The 15,431-nt window shown below is 50.7% G+C and overlaps 2 long non-coding RNA genes across 2 annotated transcripts; one reads left to right on the top strand and one right to left on the bottom strand.

Moving 5' to 3' along the window:
* Positions 1-2,335: 2,335 nt before the first annotated feature.
* Positions 2,336-4,770, top strand: LOC130542318 (uncharacterized). The gene is made up of 3 exons (XR_008956800.1): positions 2,336-2,736; positions 3,956-4,243; positions 4,339-4,770. It is a non-coding gene; the product is annotated as an uncharacterized LOC130542318 (long non-coding RNA).
* Positions 4,771-8,870: 4,100 nt separating this feature from the next.
* Positions 8,871-10,318, bottom strand: LOC130542319 (uncharacterized). The gene is made up of 2 exons (XR_008956801.1): positions 10,038-10,318; positions 8,871-9,389 (listed from the first exon to the last, which is right to left on the bottom strand). It is a non-coding gene; the product is annotated as an uncharacterized LOC130542319 (long non-coding RNA).
* Positions 10,319-15,431: the final 5,113 nt, after the last annotated feature.

Genomic DNA, 15,431 nt, shown 5'->3' with positions numbered 1-15,431 from the left:
CAGAATTTCTGGGTCAGGCCACACACAAGAGAACTCTGTGAAAACAAGTTTCCACAGAACTTCTTGGCCTGAGAGAAGTCTGCTTTCAAATACCCCCCTCCCCCCCTCCCCCGCGCCAAGTCAGATTCTGCCACTCCCGACATGGAAGGGCTCCTTCCCAGCCTGAGGAATGTGTCAGGGAGTGTCTGACCAAGAGTCACAAAGACTCTTTGCTTCTCGTTCTCCCTGCTTCTCGTCGCAGATGGGACCACATCTGCAAACTCTCAGAAGGAAAACAATTGGGTTGTGTTTTAAAGCCCAGGATAGAAGCTTGGGTTAAAAGTGTTTCGGAGGTGTTGAGAATGTTTTTTAAACTTGTTTTTAAGAGGTGTTCTTGTTTTCATTATGTTTTTAGGAGCAGGTGTAATTAATTGCCGTCGTGCTTCAGCTCAAAAGGGGAATCCACGCTGTCCCCATTTTTATCCCAGAGGCCCGGTTCGGTCCCTGGAGCTGGGTTAGATGCCGTGCAGGGGCAGAGACAAATTAAGACATGGGTCTTGCCTTTAAGGAGCTTCGACAGTAGTATCCAGACCTTGATCAACGAGTCCTGTCTACCATACATGTTACTAGGAGCCTCGGGCCTTGCATGCCCCTTCCCAACCTCAAGTCACACCTCTTTCCACCTGGGAGGATACCTGGATGTGAGCAGGGCAATGATTTTCATCTATTTTTGGTCACTGCTGTATTCCCAGCATCTAAAACAGTGCCCAGCAGGAATTAGGATCTCAGTAAACATTCTCGGAATGAATGAGGCGCTTACGGGATAGAACTTAAGTGGGCTGAGTCTAAGGGCGTCCCAGTTCTGGGTTTGAATTTCAGTGCTGCCCCTTGCTGGCTGGATGACATTGGGTAAATTATTTAACCTCCCTCCGGCTCAGCTATTTCATTCATTCATCTCTTCATTCGGTAAATATTAGCTGAACACCTAATATGTACCAAACACTGTTCTCGGCACCAGGGATGCAGAAGTGACCAGAATAGACACGGATCCCCGCCCTGGGGGAGTTTCTATTTCAAGGAGGAGAAACAGACAAATGCACTAACAAGTGAAATATATGGTGGGTTGCAGAGGATAAGTGCTCTGGAAAGACCAGGAGATGGGGAATTCTGGGGTGAGGTGGGAAGAGCTTTACCTCCTGGCCTCAGGACCATGTGAAGGTGAGAGTCCAAGGCACAAAGGACTTACCCAAAGCACCTGGAGCTCGTCCTACCTCCTTCCTGGGAAGTACTATGCTATGTTTCCATATATAACATCACATGCATTTAAAAAATCCTGACTGCTGGGGCGCCTGGGTGGCACAGCGGTTAAGCGTCTGCCTTCGGCTCAGGGCATGATCCCGGCGTTCTGGGATCGAGCCCCACGTCAGGCTCCTCTGCTGTGAGCCTGCTTCTTCCTCTCCCACTCCCCCTGCTTGTGTTCCCTCTCTCGCTGGCTGTCTCTATCTCTGTCAAATAAATAAATAAAATCTTTAAAAAAAAAAAAAAAAAAAAAACCCTGACTGCTAAGTGTTGGGAGGATGAGATGAGAGAACACCTGTGATGAGTCTAGCTCTGTGCCTGGTACAGAGCTCACCATGCAGAGATAACTATACTTTTCCTCTCACACACTCCAGGCACTTTTAAGTACCGACAGAAAGTCAGAACTGAATAGTCCATCCCGTTCTCTAATTTTACAGAAGAGGGAGCTAAGGCCTAGACACATTCAAAATCACAAGGCCACAATGAGGCCAGAACTAGAACTCGGTCGCTCATCCCTGCACTGTTGCTTCCTCATCCAGCCGAGGATGCCCCACACCCCCCACTTGTTGACTGTTTCCTATGGCCACTTGCAAGCTATTGTTAAAGAAAATTATTCACAACACTTACGGAAGGTGAGAAGGGGCAGCAGGGTGGGGGTTCATGGATAAGAAATGACAGAGAAGAAACAGCAGGAGTAAGGAGGGATTCTGGTTAATCTGACCTAATGAGATTCTTGCTGCAACCGGACAATGCAGAAACGAGCACAGAAATCCGAAAGTTCAGGGGAGCTTGAATAGAGTTTGGTCAAGGGGAGAGTGTCTGTCACTCTTCAGCTGATGATTTAATACTATGAAATAACTTTCTTTTCCTGGAAGGCTCAGGATAAACCGATCCATACTCTCGAGCCAACTCTGGGTCAGCAGTATCCAGCCAACTGGACACTTTGGCCTCTGTCCAGAGTGGAAACGGCAGCTGCTGACCCCAGGGTTGCTTAATCACCAGGGGCCCAGCCAGCCAGGCGACAGGAAGCGCCTCCCTCTGACCCATTTCCCTTGACCACTGCACTGGGACCTTGGATGCAGACCCCTCTTTGTTCAGGGGACAGTCCTTCCTGCTCCTCCCCCAGCCAAGCGGCTCATTTTGTCCCCAACCCTCTGTCTCCCCTTCCTCCACTCCCCTGAATTCTTTCAGGCAGGGGTGCAGTTGGGGAGTGAAAAAAGGGCTCCTCCCCCCTCCTCCAGGAGATTGCCACCCACCCCCTCATAAGCTGCCTTCTCACGGTCCCTATTCGCTGAGTCTTGCTCACTCCGACTCACCTGGACCCTGAATGTGTATTTGGCCTTTTTCACTCCTCCACTGTCCCAAGCACAGGCGGAAGTGGGACTCGGGCTGTGGCAAAGAAGACTCCCTGTGGGAGGAAGGACCTGGGTTAGGCCTGGAAGAGCCAAGATCAGATAGGTAAGCAGGAGGGACGGGCCTGCAGGCCGGCAGAACAGCGGAACCCAGGCGCGGAGGCAGGAGGACGTGGGCAGCCTCAAATTCAGGTGGAGACGGGAGACCCTCTAAGGCGTGCTTGGCAAATTTCAGATCGTGACCCCTCGGTGGGTGATCAAAATTATTTCTTTGGCTACAAAGAGCATTTTTTAAAAGTGAAATAGAGTAGAGTAGAAGCAGGTAAGATAGAAATGACAATGTCAGAGGGTATCCCGCATCGTAAGGATTCTTACCATTTCCTGAAATTGACATTGCAATTTTAGATGCAACATGTAAGTAACAGAAGTGGACGGGGTCATGATGTAAAGTGAATTTGTCATGGATCACACTTAAAAAGAATTAAAAAAAAAATAACAACAACCTCTTACCACCTCCCGTTCATCTTACAGGTGAGGAGACTGGGGCTCAGAGAGGCAGCTCGTGCAGAACTGGGGCCTGGGCAGGGACCTCCTGGGGCTCCTTCTCTACACACTGTCCCACCTTCCCCGGCTGACGGAGCAGAAGGAACTCGGCTCTTAACACTCTGGCCCCTATTAGTCTTACCATCCCAAGGACACTCCACTTTTTTTTTTAAGTTTTTATTTTTTATTTATTACTGTATTTACCATTCAGCATAATATTAGTTTCAGGTGTACGATGTAGTGATTCCGCACTTCCCTACATCACCCTGAGCTCACCACAAGTGCACTCCTTAATCCCCATCACCTATTCCCCCCATCCCCCACCCACCTCCCCTCTGGTACCCATCAGTCTGTTCTCTAGAGTGAAGAGTCTCTTTCTTAGTTTGCCTCTCTCTCTCTCTCTCTCTCTCTCCCTCTTTTTACCTCTGCTTTTTCGTTTTGTTTCTTAATTTCCTCATATGAGTGAAATGGCATTTGTCTTTCTCTGACTGACTTATTTCCCTTAGCATAATACTCTAGCTCCAGCCACATCACGCTGCACGTGGCACGAGTTCCTTCTCTTTTGTGGCTGAGGAATGGCCCATTGTGTTTGTCTGCACCGCATCTTCTTTATCCAGTCGTCAGTCAGACCCTGCACCGTTCCCATAGTTTGGCTACCGTAGACGATGCTGCTATAAACATCTGGGTGCATGTATCCCTCTGAATCGGTATTTTTGTGTTCTTGGGTAAGCCTCTGGGCAATTGCTGGATCACGTGGCAGTTCGATTTTCAACTTTTTGCAGACCCTCCGTACTGTTCTCCAGAGTGGCTGTACCAGCTTGCGTTCCTTGCGTTCCCACCAACAGTGCAAGAGGGCTCCCCTTTCTCCACATCCTCGCCAGCACCTGTTGTTTCTCGTGCTGTTGACGTTAGCCATTCTGACTGGTGGGAGGTGATATGCCGCTGTAGTTGTAATCTGCATGTCCCTGATGATCCGTGATGTTGAACAGCTTTTCATGAAGGACACTTCGCTTTTATTCATTGGATGAATCCCTGCTGAGGGCCTACCCTGGGTCGGGCCTTTGTGCCAGGTACTGGGATAATATGGAGTTTACAATGCAAGTGTACGATTTACTGCCTGATACCAGTTTTCTCCTGGGTTAACTTTTACATTTTTTTGTTTCAGATTGGGGATGTTAAAAAGTATTTTGACGCTTGTTTAAAGGATGCCTCGGTGGGGCGCCTGGGTGGCACAGCGGTTAAGCATCTGCCTTCAGCTCAGGGCGTGATCCTGGCGTTATGGGATCGAACCCCACATCAGGCTCTTCTGCTGGGAGCCTGCTTCTTCCTCTCCCACTCCCCCTGCTTGTGTTCCCTCTCTCGCTGGCTGTCTCTATCTCTGTCGAATAAATAAAATCTTTATAAATAAATAAATAAATAAATAAATAAAGGATGCCTTGGTGGCTCAGTCCATTAAGCATCTGCCTTTGGCTCAGGTCATGATCCCAGGGTCCTGGGCTTGAGCCCCCAAAGGGCTCCCTGATCAGCGGGGAGTCTGCTTCTCCCTCTCCCTCTGCCCCTCCCCACCTCCTGCTCTCTCTTGCTCATGCTCTCTGACTCAAACATAAATAAAATTTAAAAAAAAATAAAAAATCAACGGTAGGGGAGACTTTATTGAAGAATCCTGCAATAGGGGAGAGAGATGGGCCTCTTCTCCCAACACAGCACAGACAGCTGGGGTTTCACAGCCAAGGAGCAAGGGGAGGGGTTGGTGGACAGAAAGTCACTCACAGTAGACCCCCAGCGTAGGGGCACGCTAAACCCACCTAACAGGGTTCTTGATGAAGGCAGGCCAAGGACTTGACATCAAAGATGAGCGATGAGGAACTTAAAGAGGTATCAGGGGTGGGGAGATGATTTAGCAGGATTCTTTGCTAAGACCTGGCTAGGCAGACCTAAGACAGGACAGGGGCCAAAATCAAGGCCAACTTGAAAAAAGGACTCAGAGGAGCCCAAGTACAGTTCCAACAGAGTCTTTGTCAGTGACAACATCTCTCTCTGTCTTATATATCTTGTGTTTCCACTTGTCCCTGATATTTATATGGTGCTTTGCGATTTTTGCATGTAAATGCTAGGTCGTGTTAGTAGGTGGGAAAACTGAGATTGAAGGAAATGAAGTCCCTTGACCAAGGCCACACCGCTGTTCGCTGGCAGAACTGGGAATAGCGGCCCAGGTCCATCTGTGTTTAGAACCCAGATGCTTAACCAGTGTGCTATCCTGCTTCTCAAAAATCCAAGCCCCGTGTTCTGCTCCCGGAGGTGCTGGGCTGCTTCCCGCCTGTGCTTGCACCCCTGTCTGAGCCCCTGATGAGAGCCCAGGCTGCTACTGAATGCTTGGAGGCTCAGATCTGCACTCACCCCAGCCCACGCTGTTATTTATAGCATGGGTTGTTTACTGCTGGGGCTGGCGGCAAGGGCAAGGAACAGACTGAAATATCCCCTGCGGGGGGGGGGGGGGGGGGGGGGGGGGGGGGGGGGGGGGGGGGGGCTGGGCACCGAGCCCAAAGTTTAGCTCCCAAGTCCAGTTCTGTTGATCACCCCTGTAAGGTATCTCTTCAGCTGTCCTCTCTCCTCTGTCCCCAGGGCCCTCATGGGCATGCTGAGTCCCTCAACACCTCTGGCCTGGATGTGTGGTAGCTTAGAGAGAAACACAGCAAAAAGGTAGTGGTGGCCATGTCCTCCCCTGTGGCAGGTTCTGGGGGCATTTTTGTCTTCTTCGTTATATTTTTCTAAATTTCAAAAACGTCTGCTTTGAAAATTGTTACTTGTTCTGGGGGACACTTGGGTGAGTTCACTGTCTTAAGCAGACCCCTTTGGTCTGTAGCTCACCATCACTGCACTCTGCGCGGGGCCCCTCTCCTACATCCATTTACTGATGTACTGAGTTTCTTTGCTCTCCTTTCCTCCCTCCCCCACCACAGGTAACCCCTCTGCGTTACCTCTGGGGTCCCTAAGTCTCCCTGACTTTAAATGTATCCTTGTAGGGGCGCCTGGGTGGCACAGCGGTTAAGCATCTGCCTTCGGCTCAGGGCGTGATCCCGGCGTTCTGGGATCGAGCCCCGCATCAGGCTCCTCTGCTGGGAGCCTGCTTCTTCCTCTCCCCACTCCCCCTGCTTGTGTTCCCTCTCTCGCTAGCTGTCTCTATCTCTGTCAAATAAATAAATAAAATCTTTAAAAAAAAAATAATAAATGTATCCTTGTAAGCGATGCTGATAGGGTGAACTATCCTTTGTACCAGCAGGTGTTTTCTGATGTATAAAAACAGTACTGTCCTACCTGTCTTATTCTGTGTCCTCTCTTTTGTAACTTGACACCTATGGACATAATCAGTTACTGCTGTTTACTTCCACAACCAGCCAAAAAAGGCCTCACAACTAACCAAGGTTGAGTCTGGGGGATTTCAGGGGCAGCTGTGAAGGGATGTGAAGTCACATGTTTCCTTCTTCTGAAACACAAAGGCGATGCCTTGGAAAAGAGGAGGTAGCCCTGGGGAAGGGATGTATGTGTATTCATCTAGAAGTTTCCAGCTATCCTCACTGGGAGGGACGGGAGGGGAGAAAATGGGCCCCACGGGAAATGCCAGAGCCAGCAGGGCCGTTGGGTGAAGTTTGCCGACGGGAGGCCTGCAGGACAGATCCAGCCCCACAGACGGACAGACGGACGGACGGACGGACGGGTGTCGTTTGGTCCTCACTGTGTTCGATTACAAAATCAAGGAATTCCACTTCTTTTGCGAAATCCTATTGGCCGCTCGAGTCCATTCCCAGAAGGACCCATCAGCAGAGCTGAGACAGGCCAGGGCCCGCGGTGGCAGCGACGGCCTCTGCTCTCAAGTTAGGAGCAGCTCTCCACCCGCCCCTGCACGAAGCTGCGCTTGCAATACTGGCCTTAATTTTTATCAGATCCTTAAACTTCGTAAGAGTTTAAACCCTGACCCCCCCCCCCCCAACACCTTAGGAATTCCATTCCAAGGATGCCGAAGCCTGGCCGGCGGGCTACTACAGCCCCTCTTCCACCACCGCAGACCCCGTTACTCAATTTTCCTACTGACCTTGTATTCAGCTTCAGAATCCTTCTCGGCACCGTGGTCGGGTAACAGCCACCCACATCCCAGACGCGGCCCTGAAGCTACAATCTATCTGCCGCTCCTGGAAACCCAATCGTCTCCTCTTTAGAGGACACTAAGACCCAGGGAGGGGAAAGGACTTGCCCGAGGTCTGCAGAGCGTAAGGACAGCATGGCCTAAGGATTGACATGATGCTCACCAAGTCTCCTCCTGATTCTAATTTGCCTCCCAAATAAAACTTGAGTGACGTCACCGAAGTCTACCTGGTGGCAATATTTTATTGAGCGCGTACTGGGTGCCAGGCACTATGGCCCGTATCCTACAGCAGAGGGTACAGCAGGGACTACGATAGGGAGACCTGTGCTGTGATGGGGCTGACAGTCATGTGAAAGGGAAGGACAAGAATTATAGTGGAAGAAGTGCTTATAACAGTGGGGCTTAACCTTGCCTGGGTAGTCAGGGAGGGCTTCCCAGGGGAGGCAATGGCATTGCCGCTGACACCTGAATGATGAATTAGGAGGGAAGCGATTTCTAGTCGAGGAGAACAGTAAAAGGCCCTGAGGATGGAGAAAGTGGGGCATCTTTGAGAAACTGAAATAAGGCCCCAGGCCCCCAGTGGCTCAAGTATAGCGGGGAGAGGGGAAAGGGCCTAACCCCCTACCCCAAATCCCTACCTCCCACCCCTGCCCCTGTTGAGCACACCTTCACATATTTAACAAGTGGATATCATCTCATAATGTCCAAGCCTTTTGCTCTTTTCTCTTAATATTATATTGTTAGCATTTTCCAAAGTGATTGTGATTTTTTAAACAATTTCCGGTAGCTGCATTACATTTCAGCACACGATGTACCATAATTTATTAAATAATTCCTCTACGTGGATGCTTGGAATGCCTCCTGATTCTCACAATCATAAATAATACCAATGTAACCATCTTTGATCATATGGTTAATTTCTTAAAATCGATTTCTACAAGTTAATTACTATTTCAAATGCTATGAGCATGTTTAAGATTCATGAGAGCAACTACAGCTTTGTGCAGCCCTGTCTCCTGTAATACCTGCAATCCCCCTTTGAAGACTCCCAGGTGAGGAAGCTAAGGCTTGGAGGGGCACATGACCAAGGTGTCACATAGTTGACAAGGGAGCTGGTTAAGAAATGTGGACTGTGAGGGGCGCCTGGGTGGCTCAGTCATTGAGCGACTGCCTCAGCTCAGGGTGTGATCCCAGAGTCCTGGGATCGAGCCCCACATCAGGCTCCTCCACTGGGAACCGGCTTCTTCCTCTCCCACCCGCCCTGCCTGTGTTTCCTCTATCGCTGGCTGTCTCTCTCTCTCTGTCAAATGAATAAATAAAATCTTGTAAAAAGAAAAGAAAAGAAAAAAGGAAAGAAATGTGGACTGTGAGGTGTACTTAGACCTATCAAAGCAGCATCTCTGTACTTTGAGATCTTCTAGCCCTCCTGCTGATTCCGATGAAGTTCCAATTTAAGAAACATCCGGCGCCTGGGTCTGCTTCTCCCTCTCCCTCCACTCCTCCCCCCACTCATGCGCATGCTCTCACTCTCTCATGCGCTCAAATAAATAAAAATCTTTAAAAGAATAAAAATTAAATTAAAAAAATAAAGTTTGAGAAACATCCACCGTCTTCGAGTTCTTCATTTCCAGCTGGAAAAAATTAAGACCAGAAAAAGAAAGTGCTTTGACTCATGTAACATAGGTTCTCCCCGGGGTCAGCAATGAAACCAAGGTCTAGACCAGTTCCAGAGACTGCACTCCAACCCCCACCCTGCACTGTAAAGCCAGTGTTGGCTTAATTTCTGGTCACACTCCCACTAAGTGTGCAAGCGAGTCTGTCTCAGCACATGCTTGCCGACAGTGCTATTGGTTTAGTTTTTTTTTCTTAGTTTGTTAAGTGAATCACCACACTTTAAACATGCCTTATGTGGGGTCACCTGGGTGGCTCAGTCAGTTAAGCATCTGCCTTTGGCTCGGGTCATGATCCCGGGGTCCTGGGGGTTCTGGGGGTCCTGGGATCGAGCCCCTCCTCAGGCTCCCTGCTCAGCGGAGAGTCTGCTTCTCCCTCTGCTGTTCCCCCTGCTTGTGCTTTTTCTGTGTGTCAAATAAATAAATAAAATATTTTTAAAAATAAAATAAACATGCCTTATGCAACCACCTAAAAGAGTACCCGTAGTAAAACTTTGTAAAGATACACAATCCTTTTCCATGTAAACATCACCGCCAACATTTGTGTTTAGTAAATTAAAATAACTGGACATTGGGTTTTTAAAAGCTAAAAAGTAACAGTTTGGTGAAAACTTAGCCCACAAGCTTGCAAGCGCGTGTTGTTTTCATGCTCCTACGTTCATTCAGGCACCAACGGGAAGCCGAGTCATCTGAAGGGGTCAGACGGCCCAGATGTTACCAAAGGCTGCTTCCCCGGAGGCCAGCTGGGAGAGACGCCACCCCGAACGTTCTTCCCTCCAGCAGGCACTAAATAGAGCACTGCTCGAGGCCCAGCTCGGGCTAGATGCAACCGGTAGATGGCGGAGTCTCACAGGACACGGGCTGGGGAGCCCGGCGGTCGCGGGAAAAACCGGAGGGAGAAAATCGGCTCCTGGGCCCTCCCCTTGAGATGCACCCAGCCCTCTCTGGGGAAAAAGAGAACAGACTTCCCGTGCGGGTCCCATCAGCCCTGCCGAGGGTACCCGGGGAAGCTGGAGATCCTGGACCGACCAGGCAAGAAGGGCCCTGACCCACCGTCTCGTCCGGGCTACCCACGGTGTGTCCAAGGACCAACAACATCCCCTGGGAACTTGTTAGGAATGCAGAGTCTCAGGCCTCCCGGAGACTCCTTCAGCCAGGAACCTAGGGTGGGAGGGGCAGGAGTGTGTGTTTTCACAAGCCCTCGGGGTGATTCCGATGCACGCGGAAGTTATAGAAACACCAATTAACTCCAACTTCCTCATTTTAGGAATGGGGAAGTACAGGCTAGACAAAGGAAGTGACGTCACACAGCCAGGCAGTGGCCGACTGCCTGGATGCCTGGGGTTTCTTCCCCCTTAGTCTTTAAGAAGCGACTTTGTGCTCTTCATTCATTCGTTCATTCGTGCATCGGTCATGCGTTCAGCCTGCACGGCCCACTGCGGGAGACGGCGGAGCCTCGGCCGCTCAGCGCTGGGGACCCTGGGCTGCACACGGCGGCACGTTTTTCCGGCATTTTCCGCCTCCACTCCCCGGATGTCAGTAGAACCATCCCAGCTGTGCCGTCATCAGACGTTGCCGGATGTCCGGTCTGTGTAAGGTTGCCAGGGAAAATCTAGAATGCCCAGTTAAATTTCAATTTCGGAGAAATAACGAATAATTGTTTAGCTTGTGTATGTCAGATATTGTCATACCGTAGTTTTACTTGATGAATCTGGCAGCTCTATCTCGGGGGCCAAATCTCCCTTCCGGAGAACCACGGGCCCAGATCCGACCCTTGGGGTCTGGGATGAGGGGGCAGGAAGTAAAGAGATCTGACGGAATAATCAAATGCCATTCACCAGGGAGGGCGGGAACTTTATCATACTCATCTCTGTACCCCTAGGAAGAAGTAGAGTCTCATTTTGTCTATCTGATAAGCCGTAAAACAGACTCCTGACTACGGAGGGCTGTACTGAGGGTTGCTGGAGGGAAGGGGGGGGGGTTAAATGGGCAATGGGTAGTCAGGAGGGCACTTGTCCTGATGAGCACTGGGTGTTGTAAGTGGTGGATCATTAAATCCTACATCTGAAACTAACATTACACTGTATGTTAACTAACTGGAATTTAAATAAAAACTTGAAACAATAAATAAATATTTATTCTATCTGATAACAGGTCTGAAAACACTTTTATCTGTACCAGGTACCTGTGCGTTTACTAAACCCAAGACTGGGCATTAGGGACACAGTCTCTGCCTTCAGGGAGCCCGTGGTCTAGCAAGTATAAATGAAAAATGGGGTTGGTTTTGACCCAATTGACATTTTTAAAAGATTTCACTTTGTGGTCAACATTCTAAAATTGGAAGCCATTATATAAAAGTCAGGATTTCTATTCTCTTGGAAAATGGGGCACATGTTCCAAATGCGTGGGACAGCTGGCACTTGGGTCTGCATTCCCATGCAGCAAGGCCTGGCTGTCGCTGAGAGGTGCCAGCCGCCTTTGACCCGGTCATGTGTCCCCGTCCCCCCACAGTCCCCACCACTCTCTGTGGCCCATACCAGCTCCCTTCCCCCATTTCTGTTATCTGGCAGGCGCCTATAGGCATTGGATTTCAAAGGTCTGATCGATAGGCCAGAGGGATTGGACTGGAATGTCCTTTTAGGTGACCTGTGTAAGGCTGATACAGTACCTCCATTTTGCAGATGAAGAAACTAAGGTTTAGGAAGATTAAGTGAATTGCTCAAGGTCATAACAGCTACGATGGAGTAGAACCCAAGTCCCTTGACTCCAGGGCCTATACCTGTGCTCTGCCCTGGCCAGAGTTCCCTGTGAGAAATAGCTCAATTACAGGGACAAGCAAGCAGGCTGTGGCACTGGGGACCCAGAGGGGAAGTGGTGACAGGGACGGAAGGCCAGACCTCCTCATGCTCACTCATCTGTGAGAAAGAGTAAAAGCTAGAGAAAGCTGATTTGGGGTGGCTGTTGAACAGGAGCTCTGACTGGGACCCAGGGCCAGCTCCTGGACCCACAACCACCAGGACCCCAGCACCCAGCTGGGTCAGGGAGCTCAGCCACAGACCACCGTGAGTAGCTTTCTGTTGTTGCTTTATTTGGGGCCCCTTCCGCATTTCAGAAAACCTGTGTTGTGTGAAACCTGTGCTCCTACTTACCCCTTCCCCCCGGGGATATAAGAAGCTGGGGGGCCTGTCTGGGGCCAGGAAACTGATACCATAGGAGGAGGACTCCTAAGGTGTGTGAGGACCACTCACCGGAGGACTCGGGGCTGGTGCGGGCCTCACCCTTGGACAGGACCACAAGTCAGCACTCACAGAAGAAGACCGTCGCCAACATGCAGACAGCCTGACCGGGGCGGCTCAGGAGTGTTAGCCCCACACTAGACCCAGGAGGCCAGGGGTCAGCTCCGTGGAGGTTCCACTCAGCAGGCCAGTGGTGTTTACGGGTGTGCCCTGTGCAAGCACCCAGGTGACTCTCAGCATTGGTGACTCCATGGCCTTAGGAAAATCAGCCCCTGTCCTTCCCATTCAGCTCCCTCTTCTGAGAACTTTGGGCCCAAGACCAGCACGCATGGGCCTGTGGGGAGGGCTGGCTGGGTGATGCTGGCGCCAGATGGGTACCTGGCCTCAGCAGATGCCTACGGCGGACCTCTGACCGTCACACCGTCTGCCGCTGCTGTGGAGTGGAGATAAGGACGATGAGACTGCAGGCTGCTGTTCCCTTGAATGGGAGGTAGATAGACACCTCGAGGACACAGAGGTCAGGACTGAGGCAGAGGAGGGGCTCAAGAGGAATTTAGGTAGGCCCCGGGAGGCAGCACCCCAACGACCCTGGCCCCAGCATCAATTTCGACCAGTGAACCACATCCTTTACCTTTTGGCAGGTTAAGACCAGGTGGTTAAGGTGAGCAAAATGGTAGCATGGCTCAGCTGAGCAGAGCCCTCCAGGGCATCTCCTCTCTTCCCTCCTCATCTTGTTGCTCCTGTTACTCTTACCCTGTGCTCTCAGATGTACACAGAATGTTCTTTTATTCATTCTTATTAAAGCACGTTCAGGAGGACTCAGAGCTCTCACCCTACTGGGCTGGTGAGAAATGGGGTCTCAGTGTAGTGAGCTTTCTCACTTCCCTGCACGGCACATCGAATCCTAGGGGCTCATAGAGAGCACAGACCAAGGGAGGGCACCTGGCCTTCATGCCATCCTGGCTCCTCCTATGATGGATGCCCATCATCCAAAGGGGTTTGATTCCCTGAAGTCTAGCCCTGTCCACTTCCCTTGCACACCTGGAGTCCAGATTTTTTTGCCAAGATTTGAAACCACTGTGCCTTGGGTGTAACCTCAGGGTTGGTTTACTACCTGGTAACTTCACCCAGAGGCCCCCACCATCTCCCCAAGGCAGCAGAACCCAGGATGTCAACACTCAAGGGACCCGTGACCCTGGGGCCATCTGTCCTGTGTCATTGGCTTTGGATGACAGATGTAGGCTCTTCTCCCCACCCACCTGGGATCCCGGCTTCACCTTCTCACTGAACTCAGGTTTTCACAAAGAACAGAAAAAAAGGGCTGTCTTCAGACAGTTTCTCCTTTCTACTCCACCCCTGCAAAACGTCCCTGGGCCAGGAGACACCAAGGCTGCTCATTGAAGGGAGACAGGAGCCGTATCTTACAAAGAAGGAAAAATCAAGGCTCAGGGGCAGTGGTGACTCATTCAAGGTCACCCGGCCAAGGAAGAGTGCAGCCAGTGTCCAGTCCAGCTCTGTGGACTCCAAAACTTGTGCTATCGATCACGGGATCCTGTGGAAAACCCAAGCCCCCTCACCAAAGCATCAGGTGGCCTTGGATGGGTCCCATCACCTTTCTTTTTCTTTTAGATTTTATTTATTTACTTGAGAGAAAGAGGGAGAGAGCACAGCAGGATGAGGGGCAGAGCAAGAAGCAAACTCCCCATTGAGCAGGAAGCCCAATGTGGGGCTCGATCCCAAGACCCTGGGATCATGACCTGAGCTGAAGGCAGACGCTTAACCGACTGAGCCACCCAGGCGCCCCTCACATCACTCTTCTAACCCGCAGTTTCTCCAACTCCAAAAATGAAGCAAAACATGAGCAATCTGCCTCAAAGGGAAGCTCATTTGTTTTCTTAAGTTCACGTTTATGGAGCATTCGTTACGTGCCCGAGCTCCGTTAGCATTGCTGCCTTCTCTCGTCTGGTGCTCACAACAGCCCTGACAGAGACACACTGTCACCACCCACATCTGAAAGGTGAGAAACTGAAGCTCACACGGGATTAAGACCTTGCCCAAGGTCACATAGCTGGAGATAAATGGCAAAGCCAAGAGTCAAACCCAGCGCTGTCTGAAGGCAAAGCCGCCTGTGCTTCGGTGAGAACCCTCTGGGAACACGGGCGTGGAGAGCTCCTCCAAAGTGCTCTGGTGCAACGCAGGCTCGAGGAAGCATCGGCCCTCTTCCAGCTGAGCTCAGAAAAGAATTTAAGACCGTTACTCCCTCTTCCCTCCATCTCCTCTGGAGAGATAGGGTCTACAGAGCATGGGGTGTATCTTGCCCCACCCCCATACAGTGAAGACCCCAAATGCCAAGGAAAGAAAAGGACAGACCAATGGAGTAGACCAGAATGGGAGGAGCCCCCCCCCCCCCGGTCATTAAAGCCAAGCGAGGGAGGGACGGCTGCTGGGATCTCATCCAAATCTGGAGAATGTTGGCGAGACCTCTGGGTAGACATGGGTCGGGTTGGGTGTCCTATAGGCTTTGCTGCTTCTCTTCTCCCCCACCTGCTCTTACCCTTACAGAGGAGGCCCCAATCTTCTGCTCACACGGTGAATCAGAGGCAGCCCTTCCCACCACAGCTCCCCCCTCCCCTCTGCCCTTCTCTCCCTGGGGGGTTGGGGCCACCCTAAAGTTCCTCTGAGAACCACAGCTGCGTTCATGGTGTTGCCTCTGCTGGACAGTGAATCCGTCCTCTGTGTGTCTCCGTGGATCTGTCTGGGTCCTGGGGGGATCTGACAGAGCTGAAAGCAGGGGATGGGAGCCTGCTGAGAACCAAGAGGGGGGTGCTAGGTATTTCTCAGACCTTCTCCAAGAGCTCACATGAGTCCTATCTTAATAGTACCCGCTGGCAGATGAGATCACCAAGGCTCAGTCACAGCAGGTAAATGGCAGAGACAAGACTCAAGCCCAGGTCTGTGTTTTCACTACTTTCCACCAGCTTTGCCCAACAGGAAGGGAGGTGTTCCAGAAGGTTCACACCATTAGAGGATCTTGGAGCTTGGTTCCATGTTTTTAAAAAAGTAGTGAATAATTATTTTGCTATTTAAAAGATATTTTTCTCAGGGTGAGAGCTTCTTAGGATAAACAGAAGAATCAAAAGCAGAAGTTAGTGGTGCTCAAACAAATGATGATCTAATTCCTCCCAAACCAGATGTTTATCATTTGGCCACT

The sequence above is a fragment of the Ursus arctos genome, unplaced genomic scaffold, assembly GCF_023065955.2.
Source record: "Ursus arctos isolate Adak ecotype North America unplaced genomic scaffold, UrsArc2.0 scaffold_32, whole genome shotgun sequence".
NCBI classification, from domain to species: domain Eukaryota; kingdom Metazoa; phylum Chordata; class Mammalia; order Carnivora; family Ursidae; genus Ursus; species Ursus arctos.
Note: the sequence above shows the minus strand (reverse complement) of the source record. Positions and strands in the feature narration are given on the sequence as shown.